The sequence below is a fragment of the Lepidochelys kempii genome, chromosome 2 (genome assembly GCF_965140265.1).
Source record: "Lepidochelys kempii isolate rLepKem1 chromosome 2, rLepKem1.hap2, whole genome shotgun sequence".
Lineage (NCBI taxonomy): Eukaryota > Metazoa > Chordata > Testudines > Cheloniidae > Lepidochelys > Lepidochelys kempii.
The window spans coordinates 59,007,458-59,025,004 of record NC_133257.1 but is presented as its reverse complement, the minus strand read 5'-3'; positions in this window follow the sequence as shown (position 1 = coordinate 59,025,004).

The window sequence follows — 17,547 nt, the reverse complement described above, 5'->3', positions numbered from 1 at the left end:
GGCCATTCTGTAGAATCATTAGGATAATGTTGTCTTGTTCACCACAGAGCTCAAGAGGTTTCAATATGCAACAATTTTCTCATGGTCAAATTCCATCATGATATTTGCACAGGTAGTTTCTGTTGCTTTAAATGGGAGATCCACATCTTTCACCTAAGTGGGACCACTAGGCACATATCCAAGGTGCTCTTGTAAGAAGGGGAGGTCTCTATCTCTCTCTCTCTCCCCCTCAGACAAAGGCCTTTGAGCTGGCAACAGTGTATAAATCTCAGAAGTACCCTTCTCTCAGTGAAAGAACATTAGCAACTTAGAGTAAATGTTTACAAACAGATCCCATTCCAGGAGCTAAATCTCTGTTCCATCCACTTCAAGAAACAACAGCTAATTAACATTCTCTCTGTCTCCCTGCAACTTCTGGCCGATCCCTCCAATCCTTTCAAAACTCTGTTGCAAAAGTAATCTCTCTCTCCCCCATCTTGTTACCACCATCTGCACATCCCTTCACCACCACCACCACCACCACCACGATATTTCACTGCCATGTGCCATCTTGTTGCCTTCTACCTTCAAGCTGCTGAGATGCTTCAAGGTCCTCTGAACAATACCTCCTTTGCTAGATTTCCTTTGTCATTTTTTCTGACTATTGTTGCTCTTTGTAGTTGGGGATAGGGGAGAATAAGGGCAACATGGCATGTCTATGGAAGACCATCCATGGGTACTTAAGGCTTTGGGCTTTGCAGATTGGGAGGAGTCAAACTATGGTAGGATGGAGTTGGCTGCGGTCCACAGCTTCATCCTGACACCAATCCTGAGGGAATTTACAGTGTTCTCCTATGGGATGTGTTTAATGCTTTTCAGCTCTACTTCCTCACTAGTAATTCTTTGTCTGAGCCATCTTGCCATGGTAGCAGGGGAGCGTTTGTGGGTGAGCTGGAGGCAGTGAAAGGAATAAGGGATTTTTTAAAGGAGGGCCCTGGTCTCTATATAACACTACAGATATATATGAATCTGCAATTGAGGGTCCTAAAACACTGGAAATTTCTCCGAGGAGTGAATGACTAGGCAAACCACACCTCCTCAAGGGAAGACTGTGAGGGAAACTCTGTAAAGTAAACCTGAGGAATTCCTAATTCGCTATGCAGGAATAATCTATGTCAGGGATTAAATAGCCCTTACAAGGTAAGTGCCTTTGGGACAAAGGACAAGGACTATCATAGAATCATAGAATCATAGAATCATAGACTTTAAGGTCAGAAGGGACCATTATGATCATCTAGTCTGACCTCCTGCACAACGCAGGCCACAGAATGTCACCCACCCACTCCTGTAACAAACCCCTAACCTATGTCTGAGCTATAAGTCCTCAAATTGTGGTTTAAAGACTTCAAGGTGCAGAGAATCCTCCATCAAGTGACCAGTGCCCCACGCTGCAGAGGAAGGCGAAAAACCCACAGAGCCTCTGCCAATCTTCCCTGGAGGAAAATTCTTTCCCGACCCCAAATATGGCGATCAGCGAAACCCTGAGCATGTGGGCAAGATTCACCAGCCAGACACCCAGGAAAGAATTCTCTGTAGTAACTCAGATCCCACGCCATCTAACATCCCATCACAGGCCACTGGGCATATTTACCGTTTAATGACTATGTCTGTTTTCAATGTCTTGTACAGAACTGAGCACACTTTGAATAATAATGATTATTAAGCTGAAATCTAAAATAAAGTTTAAGGAAAGTTTAAGGAAAGTTTAAGGAAACATGTATTAGTAGGAGCATTGCCAGCAGATCGAGTGATTATTCCCCTCTATTCGGCACTGGTGAGGCCACATCTGGAGTAGTGTGTCCAGTTTTGGGCCCTCCTACAGAAAGGATGTGGACAAATTGGACAGAGTCCAGAAGAGGTCAGCGAAAATGATCAGGGGGCTGGAGCACATGACTTACGAGGTGAGGCCGAGGGAACTGGGCTTGTTTAGTCTGCAGAAGAGAGGAGTGACGGGGGCGGGATTTGATAGCAGACTTCAACTACCTGAAGAGTGGAGGGATCCAAAGAAAAGAATAGAGCTCAGCTATTCTCAGTGGTGGCAGATGACAGAACAAGGAGTAATGGTCTCAAGTTGCAGTGTGGGAGGTCTAGGTTAGATATTAGGAAACACTATTTCACTAGGAGGGTGGTGAAGCACTGGAATGGGTTACCTAGATAGGTGGTGGAATCTTCATCCTTAGAGGTTTTTAAGGCCCAGCTTGACAAAGCCCTGGCTGGGATGATTTAGTTGGTGTTGGTCCTGTTTTGAGCAGAGGGTTCGACTAGATGACCTCCTGAGGTCTCTTCCAACCCTAATCTTCTATGATTCTATGAATGCTAGAATAAGGATGCATTTCTTAATAGTCTTCACTTATAATAGTAGTGGTATAGATGTAATCCATTCCGGTAAAGAGCATAAGGAACAATAAAATACAGTCAAGCAGCTAAATATTTTACCTTGAGGAAAATGTATATACAAATCTAAACGTATAGTAAATTGTTTATGAGCCAGGAGTTCAAATTTTAAACTGGTCAGACAAATTCACATAAAACCCTAACTAATCCACAAAAAAAGCACCCCTCTTTAGACCAACCTAATCAGAACAATATTCTTACACTACTTCTGTGGGTCTGTCTTGTACCTTTGGCCTCTGTAAACACAAGAAAATTAAGTATAAATTTATCATTACCAGTGTTGTGAACTCATTAGTTTTTTGACCACAAGCTTCACAATATTTGGTGTTTTTCTTAAAGCCCCAGCTCCTGGATGCAGCTGATTAAGTTTCAGAGAAAAGCCTAAAAACATGAACCGAATGTGCCTTAAAGGCTCAGGCCAGGTCTACACAATAAACTTATGTTGGTATAACTACGTCGTTCAGGGGTGTGAAAAATCCACACTTCTGAGCAACAGTTATAGCGACCTAAGTTCTGGTATAGAAGCCACTATGTTGACGGAGGGCTTCTCCTGTCGACATAGCTACCGACTCTCCGGGAGGTGAATTAACTAGACTGATGGGAGAAGTTCTCCTGTCGGCATAGTAGCATCTCCACTGAAGTGCTACAGTGCTGCAGCATTCTAAGTGTAGACCAAAACCAAACAAAACCCCAAGTTTGTTATTTTAAAAAATCTCTTGATTTTAAAGTCAATTGTGCAATTGGGGCCCTAATGTGAATTTTGAATGCTTGGGTTTGGAATACCACATTACCCTTGACAGGAGCATACGGGCCACAGAGTGCATGCCTGATTCTGTTGACTTTCTTACAAATGAATGGCCCTCCAAAAATCTCATGAAAGCACTTTCTTTTCAGGCACCCTTGGAGAATTTCTTCTTAACTGCTACAGTCTGTTTATGTTAGTAACCTAACTAACAAGCTTGGGTGGAATCATTAGTTTAAAACACTGCCCCGGAATTTGAACTCAGCCAGTATCAAGCTTTAAAATGGTACCAAGCAAAGTTATCCTTTACTCTGCTAGTACTGAATGGAGCAGTGGCTGCGATGGGGGAAGTGACTGAGCTATACTGCTGCCCTGCACCACAGGCCTGGTTTAGGTGTGGTTGATTTTACTCCCACAAATGTACTGTCCTCTCCCAAGACCCCTTACCCTTCTCACACATACACATTGCCTGCATAAAGCCAGTGGCAGAATGGGATGGAAAACTGCACAGAGCAAGCCTGAAGAATTACTTGGGTTTTATAGTGATAAAGGGAAATTTCACCCATTGCAATGAAACAAAGGAAATTCAATCACAAAAGCACACAAGCTGAAGAAAATATGGCATTAGATAGGACTGAAAATCTAGATGAATGCTCTCGTATTTAACTTCTTTATCCCCCTGCAGCTTTCCCCCGAAAATGGAGGTAGATCAAGGACAGATTATTGGCTGATATTTTCAGTTTTACAATGGGTATTCTTGATCTGGAAATATTTATCACAAGACTGCCAACACCAAAGGTGAAATCCCTGGATCCACTGATAGGCAATAGGGTTTCACTGCAAGTGTTCAAAAGTCATAAATATGGACCTCCAAAAATCACGAGGCGGACTTAAAAATCATGAGATTAGAAAAAATGGTTTGGGTTCTTTTGCTTTGCCTTTTTGTTTCTGAGCCTTTACAGGTACACTGGACCCCATTTTAAAGGCTTCCTTTACAACTGAGAGAGCTAGGAGCTTTGTGTTTCTTTTAAATGAAAGCTGAGATTCTCAAGTAGTTACCTGAGTCAAGGAGGTGGGCCTTCAAGAAAAACCATCAAATATCAGGAGACTCAAGATAAAATCACAAGAGCTGGCAATACTGTTACCATAAATCAAATCCATAACATTAGTTTGGTCATTTTTTTGGTGGGAGGAAGCTGAATGATATAATTATGAAACCACAATAATTAGTAATTGGCAGTATAACTACTTAATAGAGTATCATTACTGCTATTCGTTTAGTCACAAACCTTGATTTATCCAAATACTGCAGCTTCTTCATACAAGGGCATTTGCTTTCTGCTACTTACATAACATTACTTGGAGAATATCATCTCTTATTTTCACTGACATGTATTAAGATGTATGTTAGAAGCCCATATTCTCCTGCTTACCTTTCTACAAAGCATATCATTTTGATTCTTGGACCTCACACAAATGGAAAATAAATATTAATATAAAAATCCCTTCAAACATTATTATTGGAGTTGACTTTGGGTATCTTAATATAGCAATAAAAATAATTGTTAAAGGAAACAAAGTGATGATATAATTTCCCCAGGTTTGAGTACAGCATTTCTGTAGTTAGTCATGTCTTTCTTCACCTCATACATTCATGATCGCTTATCTTCTCTGTGGTGCAGTCAAAAGAACTATACTACTCTTCTTTGAACGTTTTAAAATGTGTGATGAAATGCTCCAAACAGGCTTTTAAATGAAAAACATTCACTAATTGACCTATTACAAGCTTTTCCCTCCTCAAAGTCCAGAGACTGAAGGGCAGAGTGCATCTTAAAGAGCTGAACTTTTATGATGTGCTAAATCAGCAGTTGCCAAATGTGACTTACTCTTACTCTGTACCGCCAGTACAGAAAGACCCATCGACTGAACTGTTGCTGATTTACATCATGACTCTATTGGACATTTATATCTTCTTACAACTAAATAGGAACAAGATCTTATTTTGCCTGCATCTCCTCAAATGTGTCTCACTTGGGCTTGCATGGGGCTCAGACAAACAATCTCCTTTTCACTTGCCCTGCTGACTCTTTATTAGTGTAGTTTGTGTGTGGCAGAGAGCTTATGAGCCATCCTCCTGATTTATAAAGTAAACTTGATGTACCAATAAAATAAGGCCAGTGAGCAGATTGATCTAGAAAATATGGATACATTAAAGTGGATACATGCCTCATGGCTTACTCTGTAGTTTTTGGTCAAGGACGGACAGAAGAGCTTTCATTCAAACAGATAAGCATATGTACATACTTCTAAAACAAAGCAACAGCCTTCAATCAATCAGCAGCCTGCAGTTGGAGCAGCACGTTCAATATGTTTTAATGGGACCAGAGCTAAGCAAACCAAGCCAGTGCCACTGTGGGTGCAATCTATATTCTATTTTCAAATGAAAATTTTTTAAAGGGGAAATTAATTTCTGCCATACAAAACCTCCTCATGGGGAGCACTAAGCAGATGCTGTGTGGGGCTGCAACCCAAATCCTCAATGTTCAGCACTCCAGCACCAAGGCTGGAACAGCAACCACTTCCAGATTCCTACTTCTTTTGTGGCTCATTATGTTCACTAATATAGAAGAAGTGACAGATTCACCAACCATACACCCAAGTCACTTCCAAACCTCCCCTATGCTCTGGCATGTTTGGGGCTGGGCTCAGTCTAAGCCGGTACATGGGACACACTGCCTTCTGTTTCTCCAGAATCTATGTCCAAATATAGACACGCCTGGTTTTGCCAGTATAATTATACTGGTATAGTTATACTGCTAACAAAACCTTCTAGTGTGGGTCCAATTATATTGGTGTGAGAATGCTTAAAGCAGTATAGCTATACTCAAGAGCTGGTACCAGCATAGCTATGTTAGTAAAAAACAGAACAAAAACAGAAAAACCTAAGCCAGAACCCTAACCAACAAAGCTATTTCAGGAAGACTTTTAGGTGTAGACCTGGCCCAAGCTTTCATTAAAAAATGCAGGGCTTGTTTACCTGAGAAAGTTGCACTGATTTTAACATTAATTTGGTTTAAATCGGACTTATTTCACAAAGACAAATTAAGTTTGATTTAAACCAGAATAAAAGTGTTCACACAGCCCTTTGCTCTAATTTAACTAGCTCTGTTTAAAATCACACCTTAAGCTAAACCGGTGCAATTTTCTTGCAGACAATGCCTGAGTCTCTAGCTGTTGTGGGTGCTGAAATAGCCAAGAGACATCCATATAACTGGACAACATAAGTGATCTTTGTGTTTCACATCTTGGAAATTTACTAAAAACCTGGCTTACATGGAGTCTGTTTATGTCTCAGACAGAGGTTAGGGGTCTATTTCAGGAATGGGTGATGCTCTGTGCCCTGCAATGTGCAGGAGGTCAGACTAGATGATCACTATGGTCCCTTCTGACCTTAAAGTCTATGAGTCTATCATGTCAGTTTTCACCAGAAGAAATCCCCCTCCCCTGATTATACAAAAGCTGGCTGAACTGGTTAAGAGCATATAAGCAAAATCTAGATCCAGATCAAAAAACTTTTTCAACTTTGAGGTTGCTCAGATACAGGCTTTAGATTTTGTGATAATTTCTAGTAACAATAGGGATATTCATCTCAATAGGTTCCTTTGCACAAAATATCTTCCCCTGGAACTTCCCTCTAAAAGATGAAGTTTCTGAGGTTTAGCAGCATTATTCACAATAGCTTTTTTCTCCAGGAAAATTAAAGAATATAACTGAGATAGGAAGGAATCTCCCATCCTCACCACAGACAGAATGCAGAGAGCAACAGAATTAAGGTGTTTTCTTAGACAGAAATATATCACATGAACAGCTATTCTGACATATAGCTGAGTGGCGTATTTAGTACATAAAACAAAGCTAACGAGTGTTCTTCCCTTCTCATTTCTGTGTGTCATGGTCATTAATATAATATTTCTCAGGCTGTGGGACTGATTAATGTCAGTGATTGCTACAGAAGTGCCTGCTTCTCTTAAAATACATCCCAGGTCACCATGAAATACTTCACAGCATGTAACCAAGAATAGATGTGCTTACACTGTGCTTGCCGATTTTTTTCATTCAAAAGGAAAACTCAGTGTGTGTTACCATTGTATATGTATGCTCAAAGTCAATGCTGAATTAAGCCAACAACAAGACCACTATGCTGTGCTCATATTTTAAGAAAGCCTAATGGTGAACACCTTTAATTTTTAAACGGACCCTGTCATCTTAGAAGCTGGTGAACCCCCAAAGAAAACTCATTAGAGGCTTCTTCAAGGCCTTTCAATGCCCTCCACATGCTTCTGAGAACTCCACCTCAAACTTGCACCAACACCAACAATGTAGTCTATGCATCTTAACAGATTTGTAAGCAATAGAGATAGTCACTCATATCTGTTTGTCCAGGGCTGAGCACTCAATAAATAAATAAATGGTATTTAGCAAAGAACATATTTTGGGTGTCCAGCTTAATACACCTTAAAAGGACTCGATTTTCAGAGAGTGGGTGCTCAGCGTTTTCTGGAATGCATGCCCATTTTAAAGTGGGCACCCCAAAATCTCTAGTCGCTTTTAAAAATCTTGGCCACTGCTTAAAAACCCAAAGGCTGAGCTCCTGAGTAAGAACAGCAGGATTTGGCCTAAGAGAAATAAAGTATAAATCTACATTCAGTGATCCAATTAATTTCAGTAGGATTTCTATGAGAATGAGGGTCAGTGGGTAGTCCAAGCAACTTGATCAGGCAGCCACAGGTAGAAAAATCTCAGTTATCTCTGATTCTCCAGACACCCTTGATGTATTCAAAGTTTTTTCAATCAGTTCAGCTTGCCCCTGGTTGTCAGAAAGAACAAAGGCTAGAATACTGGGAGAACAGAGAATGCTGTAGAAGTAATTGACTGAAGAGGACAGAAGCATCCATTCTAAAATAAAGATGGTAAAAGACTTGGAGGGTTTTACAATTTACACACTTTCCATTTTATTATTGACAGGTTTCAGAGTAGCAGCCGTGTTAATCTGTATTCACAAAAAGAAAAGGAGGACTTGTGGTACCTTAGGGACTAACAAATTTATTTGAGCATAAGCTTTCATGACTAAATCTAAACAAAGCTACTGGAATAACAAAAGAGTGAGGTAAATTCCTGGCTAGATTTTAGGTTCAAATTGTTTCCTTATATGGCTAAAACTTATTAAAGCACACATTTGTGTTTGGGTAATTGGGATATAAAGTGTACATTGAATGCTGACAAAGTTAGGTTAGTTTATTTTCATAAAAATGATTTGATACTGTCTTGCTTATATGAAGCTGTTGATGAGTATCCTTCTTGCATCAAAGTTTTACCCTTTCTTCCTTTTCTCCTAAAAATGATTGGTCTAGTTTCCAAACTCTTTAACATAATATTGTCAGATCAGAAAAACACACCAAGCAATTTATGTTGTCCACTATTTTGAATAGCAAGCCAGCCAACATTACTCACCTAGTATTAGTTAGTCCATCTGCTCCTGAACATATTAATTATACATAAAATCAAGTGAAACCTCAAAAACTAATCAAAAATTTAAAAACTTAGTAATCCTCGTAGGTAATTTTCTTAATCTTGTTTATCTACAATGAGAACTTCTAAATGTAAAGAAACTGCGGGGGGGCGCAAAGCAGATTAAGTGCTCATAAGAAAGTTGCCAAAATCATACCTGCCAAGTAGCAGAGTATCCATCAGCTACGGTGAATTTGAATGGCTTCCCATTGTATCACATTATCCATTTCTAAGCTACCTATAATTTTTAAGGTTGGCTTGTTAACAACTTACTAAAGTTCAGTAACTGCTTGGCACTGTCTTTAAGTTCCTCTCCCCTTCCCCCCACTTTTTAACAACTAAAATTAAATGAATTTAGGAGATGCTGGAATGAATCCCTCCAGTTTTAAAGACCAGGCACATAAATCAATCCAATTAGTATTTTTTCCTTCTCCTTAGCTTTTCAGAGTTACATTTGCCACAGTATTTGTAATGTTTCCTATTTATAGACTAGAAAATACTGCAGTAAACTCAAAGACCATGGCATACTAATCATTGACTTTTAATTGTGCCAACTGTAGCAGAAAAGATGTACATTATACCACACATTGAAATATCCACACTGGACAACAGGAAGCACTGTTGCAAATTTCTGCTGAAAGCAGTTTTCTCGTTTGCATCTGACTTAAACTCTCAAAGACCTTCCTCCAACACCCACTGAAGTCAATGGGAGACTTTCTCACATCAGTGGACACAGGTGAGGAAGGAAGCATTGGGCCTGAACCAGAGTATGGGAAGCTACAATCTGGACTGTAATTAATTATCATATTAGTATGATGATCTGGAGACATCTAGGTACAATTTGTGAATTCTGGTTGGTATTATGAATTTGTTACTATGCAAATTGCAGCTTTATGGAATATGTCAATGTAAATGCAGACTACACCATGGACTGACAGGGCTTGTAGCATGTACCCACCAGACTAGGGACAATGGAGAATAGTTAACCTTCAAGACTGTACTCTGATTACACAATGGGGGCTGCAGGAAAAAATCCCTGGACACCGCTAGAAGACTCTGATCCCAGCCCAAAGAATGCTCTGGCATAGTGAGGAAACAGACAGGGAAATGTTATTTTTGTAGCAATCTGTGTATTCCTCGTGTGATTAGGTAAAGTGCAATGGTGAGTTAGAATCCTGAGCAAAGTCTCTGTGTGTGTGCTTTATGTGTTACACCTATCATGTGCCCCAGAACAGTGGTCAACCTTTCCAGACTACTGCACCCCTTTCAGGAGTCTGATTTGTCTTGCGTACTACCAAGTTTCACCTCACTTAAAAACTACTTGCTTACAAAATCGGACAGATGTGACACAGCACACTGTGATTAAAAAATTGCTGACTTTCTCATTTTTCCCATATAATTACAAAAAACCCCCAAATTGGAATATAAATATTGTACTTACATTTCAGTGTACAATATATAGAGCAGTATAAAGAAGTCATTGTCTGTATGAAATTTTAGTTTATTCTGACATCCATAGTGCTTTGCCTGTAGCACTATGTACCCCCTGGAAGACCTCTGCATACTCCCAAAGGTACATGTACCCATGCTTGAGACCCACTGCTCTAGAAGAATTAACTGATGGACCCAGAATGCCCACAAGCCTGGAATTCTGAGAGACGGTGTGTTAAAGCTACATGGCAATTTGAGGGGTCAGCACTAGTTCCAGGGGTTAGGCAATTGGACCATGGGGTCTCAGCTCTCTGGAGTGGGTGCTAGACAGAGTATCTGCACCTCAAGAGTGTAGCTACAGACCCCAAGCCAGAGAAAGTACCTAGACTGTATTCCGACTCCAGAGGCTTTTGAATGATCAAGAGGCGGCATTTGACTAGATCTGTTACAATTAGAATGAACTAATTGCAATGGCTGCACAAGATGTGAACTTCTGGACAATTCACTGAGGGGCCTGGAAGTGATTGGAGAACTGGGGATCTAACAGAAGTGACAGGAAGACATACAAGAAAGTGAGGGTGAGGGTCTGTAATTATCCATGAATTAGTAATTAGTAATGAAGACTACCCTTAACAGAGGTCCACTTCTTTAGCAGTAGTGCCTAAAAGCCTCAAACTGGTTTGGCCTCATTGTGCTAGATGCTGGATGAACAAGTGACAATCCCTGCCTTGGGGAGTTTAAAGACTATAACACAAGATGTAACAGGAGGATAGGACAAATAAGAGGGCTGGGGTGGGTGTGGGAGATGGGGTAAAAAATAAACAACATATAATGTGCACACAGTTTTTAGTCAGTTGGTAGTAGTGATCACAGCTCTCACCCTGCCTTGCTATTATCAGATTATAATTTAATATGTCCATGATGGAGGTGGTGAGTTTTGAGGTAGGACTTAAAGGAAGGTAAGGGTTATGGACTTGGACTGGGAGCTTTTTCCAATCATAATGGGTGGCACTGCAGTCTTGTAAAAGGATTTCATTGATATTTGTGAGACATTGCATATTCATGTGCTGATACAAAAACAGAGATGGACAGAATGAGATAGAAAGACTTTCTGTCAGATTCATTAAGATGTGTTTCAGTAAATTGCTGTGTGTCCCTTTAGTGCTACATTTTGGCAAAGATTCAGTTTGAGCTTCACTGAACTTAGCCACGGCCTACGCACCTGTGATGGAATTTCCTGCATCTAGTAGCAACCCAAGAAACAACACACACATATGTGCCAGTAGAAATGGAATGGGAGATTAAAATAAAAGGGCACCAAGTAACCAGTCAGAGATAATTTTTCATTCTAGAAGAGCAGCACTGGGGCTAGCAAGTGTCATATCATTGCGCACTGTTGCAAACCATAGGGCCACATTCACCTCTCACTTTTATAGGTGCAGTCTCTGAATTCAACTGACATATACCTGGGTGATTTCAGGAAAAAATTGGCCCATATTCTTTGCATTTTCTATATTCTCGGCTCTCTTTCTCTATACATACTTGTTGACTTTAAGTTATTGACATTCATAGTTAATAGCTCTGGAACAATGGGACAGTGTCATTACTGATGTAAGCAGAGACAGGGTGGGCTCCACCCTGACATCTGGTGGTGAGGTGTGGCAAGTTGTGGAAAAGAACTTCAGGGGCTGATCTCATTTGCATAGGCACACCCACCCCGCCTAGAATGAGACCATAACTGCCCAAATCGTCACTTTGGCTGCTGTGGGATCCCCAGTGTCTCTGTTATTGGGGCGGGAAGAATAAATTGTTAGTACCCTGATTATGGGAACTGTGCTTGGAACTGTACTTGGCCTTTATGTTATGATGGAGGACTCACCATCAACTGAGTAGCACTCACTAGGCAAGGGACATGGGTTCCAAAACTCTGTGAATTGAGAGAGACTTGAGACAGGTATTAGTGCCTGGTGGTGTAGGCCCCTTTGTGAGGGCCTGAAGCACCAATTGCACCTCTGTCTCTCTCCACTGTGGAATGTCAGAGCTAATTTTGGGTCTATTAAGAGTATTGTTACAGGTACTGTGCTGAATTCACTTCAGCCTTATAGTGCACCAGCACTAAGGCTACCACTACTATGAGCTGAAATCACTGAGAGCTGAAATCACTGAGCACTGTGTCAAGTAGTGGGGAGCCGGTCGTGAGACAGCGGTGTGTTCGTGAGACGGCGAGCTGAGCGGAGCCGGTCGTGAGACAGCGGTGTGTTCGTGAGACGGCGAGCTGAGCGGAGCCGGTCGTGAGACAGCGGTGTGTTCGTGAGACGGCGAGCTGAGCGGAGCCGGTCGTGAGACGGTGAGCTGTGCAGAGCGGAGCCGGTCGTGGTGGAGCGGAGCAGAGCCCTGTGGGGCAGTCAGCTTCAGGACACGTAAGGTGCCCCTTACCTCTTTCCCCCCACACCCAGGCACATTTTAGCCAGATTGGGGAGTAACACTCTGCAGGTGAACTTTTGAACTCCGGGGCTGGACTTTTTTTGGACTTTGGGTGATTTGTGGATTGCTGGACTCAAGAGACGTTTGGGTTCTGGGACTCAAGAGCCTGAGGGAAAGGATGTGGCCCAATTTTTCTGGGGTGGGTCAGTGTTCATGGTTTGGTTAATGAACACTAGTTGTGGTGTTTCCCCAATTTAATGCTGATGTTGTTTGCCTCATGTTATTAAAGATTCTCTACTACACCAAGACTCTGTGCTTGCGAGAGGGGAAGTATGGCCTCCTTGAGGCGCCCAGGGGGTGTGTAAGATTTTCCCAGGTCACATTTGTGGGGGCTCGTCCGGGATCGAGACTGGGTCAGTACCCCTCGCAAGCACATCTTAGGTGAGTCATTAAATTGGGAGAACCCAGAATCTGGTTGTTGTTGTTTTGATCTGTTATATTTGGGAAAGAAATTACAGTTTGTATAATGGCCCTACATTTGCTAGAGGATTGGTGCAAGGGGATGAATATTAACCCTAGGAACTGTGTCCTGGTGACCGGGGTGCCGGAGGCATTCGATGAAGGCTCAATAGAGCCTACCTTAAGGGCATCCACTGAGTACCTGAGTAAGTGTAAAATGCGTGGGCGCATATTTGTGAGGGAGGACGGAGATTTTGCTGTACTGTGTGAGCTGCCGTCGGCTGTGGACCCTCTACAGGCTCCAGGCACGATAGCAGTGGAAGATGGTGAGTGGAAGGTAATAACTACTGGGAGCCAGCCCTCACCGGCTCCTGCATCTGAAGTGGAGTTTTTAAAGAAAATGTCAGCCTTTTTGGGGAGAGAGGGGAAGACCTTGGCTGATATGCCGGGTCTGTTGAGCCTTGACCCAGGAGTCCCAACCCGGGAGGCTGCTCCATCACCTGATGAGTGGGTGAAGGCTTTGGGGCAAGCATTAGAGAAGGTTGTGCCACCCCACCCTGAGTCAAGCCTCTATCGTAAATTGAGGCTGTTTTCTGGGGGTCCCACCCCAATACCCGGGGAGGAAGCATTTGAACCCTGGCTGGAACACACCACTGAAATGCTGCAGGAGTGGGCAGTACCTGATGCTGAAAAGAGAAGGAGACTAGTAGAGTGCCTCAGGGGGCCAGCCCTAGATGTGATTCGCACCCTGAAGCTCAGTAACCCTGGGGTCAAGGTAAAGGACTGCCTAGAGGCCCTTGATCATGCCTTTGGGAGAACCGAGGGCTCAGAGGATGTTTATTGCAAGTTCCTCAATGCCAGGCAACAAAAGGGAGAGAAAGTTTCTGCCTACATACAGAGGTTGGAGAAATTATTACAGAGAGCCATCATGAGGGGAGCAGTAGCGGTTGAGCAAATGGACCGGACTAGATTGGCTCAGATTGTGAGGGGAATTCAATATCAGAACCCAATCCTTCTCCACCTTCGATTAAGGGAGCGCCAAGACAATCCACCGGGTTACTCTCGACTGATAAAAGAGGTCCGAGAGGAGGAAGAGAGGCAGGCAGCTGGTGAGGTTTGGGAGGTTCAGCCACCCCAGGCAACTGCCACAACATCCATACGAGCGCCCAAGGCGCTGATGGTGAATCCTCAAGAGGAACTTACCCAACAAGTGCAGGTCCTGACACAGAAAGTGGCTGAACTAGAGAATACTATCGATTCAGCAAAGACTTCAGCGTACAAGGAACCCCCTGTTACCATGGTCCAGAAGACTACATTTAGAACCTCTGCCCCACCCCGGCAACACGGGAAAGGGCAATCCTTCTTCTGCTACCGGTGTGGCCAGGATGGGCACATTGCTGCCAGGTGTCAGAATGCAGAGAATCCCCCGCTAGTATACCAAAAGCTGAGGACCACCTGGGGAAAGTCGGGAAACGGCCCCAGGGCCTGGGAAGGGAGCCGCCTAGGCCTGCAGGGTTTGGAGGCTCCCCTGCGAAGAACCATGCCACCCGAATCCCACCAGGATTGATAGGACCTCGAGCTGAGGTCACTGTAAAGGTTGAAGGGACAGAATGTAGAGCAGTGCTTGACACGGGATCCCAAGTGACTATCATATTCCAGTCTTTCTACCAGCAGATGCTTATGCATCTGCCTATACAGCCCTTGACAGGGCTTGGCCTGTGTGGTCTCAGCATGGATGAATACCCGTATCAGGGGTATGTCATTGTACACCTGGAATTCCCAGAAGAGATCGCTGGGGTAAGACAGGAGGTGGACACTGCAGCTTTAATATGCCCTGACCCTAAAGGTGTCTCTGATGTGTCCGTGCTGATAGGGACCAACTCCAGCCTCTTTAAGGTACTTGCAGATTACTGCAGACAGCGAGCAGGGGACCAATACCTGAATACCTTGGTGATACACACACATTGTGCTGCAGCCTACAGAAAAATTGAGGACGCAAAAAGAGTGATGCCTGATTTGCCAGTGGGAGCACTGAGGTACGCAGGCCCGGTCCCCTTAGTGGTGCCTGCAATGACAGAAAAGGAGGTGATTGTCATGAGTACCTGCCTGAAAGGCAATAAGAGAACATTAGCAGTGGTAGAGCAGCCAACTGAGGGAGGGCTCCCTGAAGGAGTGCTGGTTCTTAGTGGAGTCATAACCCTACCTGCTGAAGCCCAGGAAGAGGTGACTATACTGATTGCTAATGGAACAAGTCGTGATATTTTTGTGAGGCGAGGACAAAAGATAGCAGACCTCTTTGAACCCGAGTCAATTGTAACCCCCCAGTGTGAAACGCAAGTTCCGACGATAGACCCAGCAAAGTTTGACTTTGGAGATTCACCAGTGTCCGAGGAGTGGAAAGATCGCCTGAGGAAGAAACTTTGTGAAAGATCCAAGGTGTTCTCACTGCATGAGTGGGATGTGGGATGTGCAAAAGGAGTAGAACACAATATCAGACTACATGACTCTCGACCTTTTAGGGAGAGATCTAGGAAGATTGCTCTCTCTGAGATGGAAGATGTGCGACATCATCTTCAGGAGCTGGCTGCGAATGGCATCATTACAGAGTCCCGCAGCCCATACGCCTCGCCCATTGTGGTAGTCCGTAAAAAGAATGGGAAAATCCGGATGTGTATTGACTACCGCACCCTAAACAGCCGTACTGTGGTCGACCAGTACACTATGCCTCGAGTGCAAGATGCCTTAGACTGTTTGCTGGGAAGCCAGTGGTTCTCTGTGTTGGATCTTCGAAGTGGGTACTACCAGATCCCTCTGGGAGAAGAAGATAAGGAGAAGACCGCCTTCATCTGCCCATTAGGGTTTTATCAGTTCGAACGCATGCCCCAAGGGATTTCTGGAGCACCTGCCACCTTTCAACGTCTCATGGAGAGAGTTGTGGGAGACATGAATTTACTGCAAGTGTTGGTTTATTTGGATGACCTGATTGTGTTTGGAAGAACCTTAGAGGAGCATGAAGAAAGACTTCTTAAAGTGCTTGATAGGTTGGAGGATTATGTCTGAAGCTTTCAATTGACAAATGCCAGTTCTGCAGAACCTCAGTGAAGTATGTGGGTCACATCGTATCCCAAGAGGGTGTGAGTACTTATCCTGATAAAATAGAAGCACTCACTACATGGCCACGTCCAAGTAACTATAGAGAACTCAAGACCTTTCTTGGATTTAGTGGCTACTACCGCAGGTTTGTGAAAAACTATGCTACGATTGTAAAGCCTCTGAATGATCTTACCAGGGGACATCAGTCCAGCAAGAACAAATCTAAGACCAGGAATAAGGGGAGGTTCCCAAAGCCTCCTGTGCAGAGAAACTATGGCCCCTTTGCACCATTTGGGCCACGGTGGGATGAGAGATGTGAAAGGGCTTTTCGAGAAATCATTACTTGCCTAACTCATGCTCCAGTCCTAGTTTTTGCTGACCCAAGCAAACCATTTATCCTGCATACTGATGCCAGTTTGGAGGGTCTGGGAGCAGTCCTGTACCAGGAAGTGGAAGGCAAACATAAACCTGTAGCCTTTGCCAGCCGAGGATTGTCTGATAGTGAAACTCGTTATCCCACCCACAAGCTGGAATTCTTGGCCTTGAAATGGGCCATCACTGAGAAATTTCGAGACTACTTGTATGGTGCTCAGTTCCAGGTGTGGACAGACAACAATCCACTGACTTATGTGTTAACAAGTGCTAAGCTGGATGCTACAGGGCAGAGATGGGTGGCCGCCTTGGCTAGCTATGAGTTTAGCATTCAGTACCGATCAGGGAGAAGCAATGTAGATGCAGATGCATTGTCCAGGCGTCCGCAGGCTCCAGAAGTTGCTGTGATACCCACAGATGGAGTGAGAGCTATTTGCAGTGTGAGTCGTCGAGAGCCAGAGGCCTGTGAGAGCCTTCAGGGATGTATTGCAGAAGCTTTGGGCCTGCCCCCTGAATGCATGCCTTCTGCCTCAGTGAACTATATTGCATTGGACCAATCTCCTTTGCCCATGCTCAATGCGGCTGACTGGCAAGAAGCCCAGCGGCAAGATATTGACATTCGTGATACACTACTTGCCAAAAGGGAGGGGCGAAGCCCAGCTGCGGTTGTCCCACCTAACCCGGAGGGTAAACTACTATTGAGAGAATGGACCAAATTAAATCTGATTCAGGGAGTGCTACACCGAATGACCACCGACTCTTTACAAAAGCAACGAGCACAACTAGTACTGCCAAAAAGGTACAGAGCCCTGGCCATGAGGGCCCTGCATGATGACTTTGGGCATTTAGGGATGGAGAGGACCCTGGAACTTATTCGTAGTAGGTTCTATTGGCCCCGAATGGCTGAAGATGTTCGCAGGAAATGTGAGACTTGTGCTCGATGTGTTCAAAGGAAAACTCTGCCCACGAGGGCTGCATATCTCAAGAACATCACCAGCAACAAACCTTTGGAATTGGTATGCATT